Source organism: Mustela lutreola, chromosome 1, assembly GCF_030435805.1.
Source record: "Mustela lutreola isolate mMusLut2 chromosome 1, mMusLut2.pri, whole genome shotgun sequence".
Classification (NCBI taxonomy): domain Eukaryota; kingdom Metazoa; phylum Chordata; class Mammalia; order Carnivora; family Mustelidae; genus Mustela; species Mustela lutreola.
Window position 1 is genome coordinate 77882646 of NC_081290.1, and position 5913 is coordinate 77888558.

A 5913-nucleotide genomic window follows, 5' to 3' on the forward strand; every position below is an offset into this window, starting at 1 on the left:
CAGTGAAGCCTAACATCTGGAACTTTAATAATCAGCAGGCTCAGCTCAGGGAGAACTAGAGGGTGATAAGAAACTGAGTTACCACCTTAAAGAGACTGCATAACAAAAAGCCCCACTGAGATACAGGATAGAAATAGGAATTTGAAAAATGTCTGGGGTATACAAGAAAAAGATCTATGTACTAATCTCAGAAGGTGTGCTAGAGGGGCAGGGAGCTTTAGGATACTTTTCCAAAACAGAAGAGCTGGCAGATACCATTTCCCTCCCCTTCTCCTCAGCCAGATACAGGGACACCTGCAGAAACCGGTGTAGTACTAATATTCTCACCTAGCTTGCTAACACCCAGCCACTGTGCTTCTCTGCAAACCTGTCCCTTCCAACCCATCCTCAGAAGTTCTTCAAAGAAACTACAGCCTCTCCCCCCAATAGCAGACCTGCACAAATCTTGCTAACACTATGCAACCTTACCTGCATTCTCCTGCAGACCGACCCCATCCAACATGCCCTGCAAAGCAGCACTGCAAATGTGGCAGTGAATAAGCAGCTCCAACAAGGCCTATACAAATAATATGACTCTCAAGTGACTTCTGTCCTAGGGATAAAGGAAGACAACCACACAGACCAGTTCAACTGAGGCCCCAGCAGCATGCTGCAGACAGAGATCTAGTCTGACTGCAAACCCCACACACTAATGAAAGATTCTCAGGGAAAAACACAGGGAGAGCACCCTGCTGTTTCATGTAACCACAGGCCTGCCAGACACCTCATCTGACTCAGCTCAAGCCCAATGTGGCCCCAGACTGGCCCATGAATAACACAGGGCTCAAACCCTGCCCAGAGCAGGCAAAGAGAACCATTTCTGATAACTGGACAGAATGCAAATGCAGCTCAGCCACAATACTATGGCGCAGACAACAGACATAGGAGATGCCCTGAAGTTCCAGGTTCTGGTGAACAGCGGACACGACATTGCAAAGCACTACAAGATCTCTTCTTCATAAGGCCAGTACCTTCAAGAGCAGAAGACTTAGCTGAGTTTCCTAACACAAAGAAATAGACATAGGGAGTTGGACAAAATGAAGAGACAGAAGAGTATTTCCCAGATAAAAGAACAGAATAAAATTATAGCAAGAGAGCTAAATGAGACAGAGATAAGCATTATGCTTGATGGAGAGTTTCAAGTAATGATCGTAAAGAAACTTACTAGGCTTGAGAACAGTGTTGAGGATCAATGAGATCCAGAGATGAAGAACTGAAAATAAATATATACTTGAGGGCATAAATAGTAGACTAGAGGAAACAGAAGGATGAATCAGCAATCTGGAGGACAGAGTAATAGAAAGCAATAAAACTGAACAGATGAGAGATAATAATAATAATACATGAGAATAGATTAGGGGAACTCAGCAACACCATCAAGCATAACAACATTTACATTATAGGAATCCCAGAAGGAGAGGAGAGAGAAGAGCTAAAAAAATTTATTTGAAAAAATAACAGCTGAAAACTTCCCAGATCTGGAGAAAGAAATAGATCCAGGAGGAGCAGAGAGCTCCCAACAAAATCAACCCAAAAATGTTCACACCAAGACACATACTAATTCAAATGGCCAAAAAAAGTAATAATAAAGAGAGAATTTTAAAAGCAGCAAGAGAAAAAGGAAGCAGATACATACAGAGAAAACCCCTTAGGGTTGTCAGCTGATTTTTTAATGGAAACTTTGAAGGCTGGAAAGGAGTGGCATGATATATGCAAAGTGCTGAAAGAAAAAAATCTGCAACCAAGAATATTCTATCCAGCAAAGCTATCATTCAAAATTTAAGGAGACATAGTTTCACAGAGAAACAAAAATTGAAGGGATTCATCATCATTAATAAGTGAGTAAATAAATTGATGATTAAATGATTCTGGTTTATTATAAGAGGTTACAATGTTTTGTGACAAGAACTAGCCTAGAACATGAATTGGAATCTGAGGGGTGTTTAGTATACTTTACATGATGGACATAGAAAGACTTAACAAAATTAATTTAGATCTGCTTCAAGTAGGGTCCCAATTTGTTAGGCAATCTGTAGGGAAAATAAAAATTGTAACATTTGTGGGCCCTCTAGGTATGTGGATTGATTTCCTTAAATCTTATTGAATACTATGAAATTTAAGTGAATGACTTCTATGAAGCCCCTTACAAGTAGATAGAGATAATTATTGAGCCTATTGTTATTGAACCCTCTTGTGAAAACCAGTCTTCCTAGGAAGAATTATGAGCATAAAGCCTTTGAGAATAATATTTTATGGTAGAGCTGTGCCCAGTGAGAGTATTGCTGAGCTGAGAACAAACATACTGTATTTAAGATTTCTTTCTTAAAATTTAGCAGCATTATTATTCATTCTCAGTGTATCGCCTCACCTCTCCTTTATGTCTGTGTGTATTTCACCCATCTATAAAGTCTTGACCAGTTTTTCTCTGAATCAGTTCTCTTCTTCTCTCTCAATCTCTCTCTCCCTCTCTCTCTCTCAATCCCTTTCTCTCCCTCTTTCCCCTCTCTTCTTTTCTATAATATTATTTATTGATATTGTCATACACATCCCATTCCATACTCTATTGTACTTCTGGTCACTTTTGATCTTAGTAAGGAATAACCATGATGCTTGAGTGATGAGATCCCTGATAGAAATTTTGTGTGCAGGGACCAGAATGGTTGCCATGCCACAATATTAGAAATGTTCCCATTAAGAAAGGAGCAGAACATTCTCCCAGAAGTTTGTAAAGATAAGTGAACATAGGAGCTTTGGCTCAGAGTAAAGAAAAGGGGTATGCTAAACCAAAAAATCAGATGATGAACTGTAAAATATGTAGAAGAACAAGGGAGTGCCTTATGCAACAAGAGTCTGGGGGAGGACATGTTGAATGTAATTTCTGAATCAAGAAGAAAAAGCTGCTTATATTTAAAGCTAGGAAATTTGTTATAGGTTATAGAGACATTCTGCTACATTTAAGCATATTTTGGTATCACAAGAGCAGACTCTGGAAGAGAGCAAACAGGAAGATTATATTTAACTTTTGGAATAACAGATACTGATAGACCTTTAGGTAAATAAAAATTTTAAATTATAATAGCACTTATAGCACTTGCTTATATATAAGATATATATACACACATATATACATGTATATTTTGATGAAATGTTTTGATGAAAAATGGTTATTAGAATATATATATTTATATATATACGTATATATATATTCTAATAACCATTTTTCATCAAAATAACATTGACAGCAATGTAATAATACAATAAAGTAACTTAAAGACAGTGTTTGAATTTGAGATTTTTTTTTTTGACTCATTGAACTGTACTACCTACCTCCTCCTAAAGCCATTGTGGGAATGTTAAGCTGGTTTTTAAGGGCACCTGAACTCCATGTCTTCCATAGAGAAGTCCATAATTAACCCAATGCCACTATATCCTGTACCTATTTGACAGCATGGTGTAATGAAAAATTGCATTGAGAATTAGAGATATGTATTATGGGCCTAACTGGATAACACTTACTAGCATTTGGCACAAAGCAAGTCATGAGTCTGAAACTTAGTACATTTGTACATCCAACTTATCTGTGAAGGGGTTTCCAGGGTGATGCCATAAGTCAAATTGCTCTGATATCTCTAAAATATGATTTCAATGCAAAGTGCTTTACTTAAATTACAGCATCACCAGCTCCTAGAAAAGAAACATGCTATAATGAGTTTAAAGCATTCTTAAAACTTTGCATGTCCTGGGGCGCCTGGGTGGCTCAGTGGGTTGGGCCGCTGCCTTCCCCTCGGGTCATGATTTCGGGGTCCTGGGATCGGGTTCCGCATTGGGCTCTCTGCTCAGCGGGGAACCTGCTTCCCTCTCTCTCTCTGCCTGTCTCTCTGTCTACTTGTGATCTCTGTCTGTCAAATAAACAAAAATTAAAAAAAAAAACAAAAAAACAAACAAAAAAAAACTCTGCATGTCCAAGTAAATATTAGTAATTTCTTGGTTCCCATGTGATTGCTTATTATATGGTTTCTCCTATTGAATAATTAGAAATATTTAACTAGAGTAACATACAAAAAAAAAAGTTTATTCTTTTAAGATCCTCTCTAGTACCTCTATTACCATTTTGCTGGCTATTTAATAATCACATTCTAGGTACACATTTAGTTGCATGTAATATTAAGGAAAAAAAAATCCTGAAGTGTGATTTTTGTCAGACCCACCATCTGTCTCATTATGTAAAGGACACACTCTTTGTTTAAGCATGCAAAACACTCCTTCACTTAAGGTAGAGCATAAGGTAGAACTGATCATCTGGAAACCCGTAGGTCAAGTGGAAAAAGCTGACTGCTTGTGATGAACCCAAAGGCTTTCCCACACTCAGTCTGGCCAGCGTCTCTGCAGTGGTGGAAGGACCAGTAATGTATCACTTTGTAGCTAAATCTACAGGAAAAAAAGATAACCAAAACCACAGAGCCGGATTAGGATACCCCCCATCCCTTCACCGGGTAGATACTGAAGCTTTCTTTAGGTTTTAAAGTGACTTATTTTCTTCCAGTCCTTTTCCACTTTCCCACATTTTCTTCTAGTCTTTTCCATTTACTTATTACTACTTTAGAAAATCTACACTAGAATTTTTTTTAACTATGTTGGAAGAAGAAAAATAAGATGACATCTAAAGTCAAGATAAAAATTTAAAAATCAGAGGCACCTGGGTGATGCAGTGGGTTAAACCATGTGGGTCTTAATTTCAGGCACAGTTCCTGATCTCATGAGATGGAGTCTGCCTGAGATTCTCTCTTCCTTTGCCTCCACCCCGATTCTTGCTCTCACTCAAAAAAAAAAAAAAAAAAAAAAAAAATCTGAGTATTAATAATTTCAGTGGCAATATATACTCAAATGAGAATTCTAAAAATGAGGAACATGTAAGTTAAGACAAGAATAATGAAATAGGGATAGAGATGGCAAGTTGGTAAAACTTGCAAATAATCAAATAATCAAAATCTTGGTGAAAAAGAAATTTTTAGTCACAAGAATGGACTCCAGGAATAATCTTAGTAGACCTCAGGCAATTAGAATTGTGTTTCCTTTAAGACTTTCAGATGTTTTCTTTTGCTGTTGGAAAAAAAAAAAAAAAAAAAAAAAAAGATAGCTAAAGACTATACTTGGATCAACAGAAAAATCAGTAAACAAAATTAGACTATAGATTTAGGGCAAATCTATCTCCAAAGCCTGAATGCAACCTACTGGTTATTTATTTGAGTTTAGATAGTAAAATTACTATTTAAATCTCATGAGTCTTAGCTTGTGACCTGACTCCTTAGGTTGTTTTAGGTAATAAATCATAAACTTATGTAAAATACCCATGGTATATCTGTGCCCAGAAAATATTAGAACTGAACTATGTCATGCTTATTGTCTCCTCTAGCATGCATTTTTAAAGACTTATTCATTTGGATTTCTTAATTCCTACACAATGCCTGGAGCACAGAGAGTATTTACTAATGAAAAAAACCTTCTCTTGAATATTTGAAAATTGGCAATGACTTATTGGTTCAAAAACATTTAAGTACTTAACTTTTTTTATTTTATAAGGGCAGAAAAGGTAGTCACCGTTTTTAAAAAACAGTTTCCGAGTTGGTGAAATACTTTCTGTTGGCACTAAGAATAACAAAAACATTGTTTAAAAATCAAGGCATTTGAAACAGAAGATTAACAAGTATATCAATTTGGATGGTGATAACTTTAGATTAGTTGGCACAATTTCTGCTAGTTAAAAATAAGTTCTAAACAGCATATAATCCAGCAAAGATAATTTCAATAATGTCAAAAACATGTATAATTTCACTGTATCTTATAATAATTTTTGTTACCTTTTGTTGCCTGTAG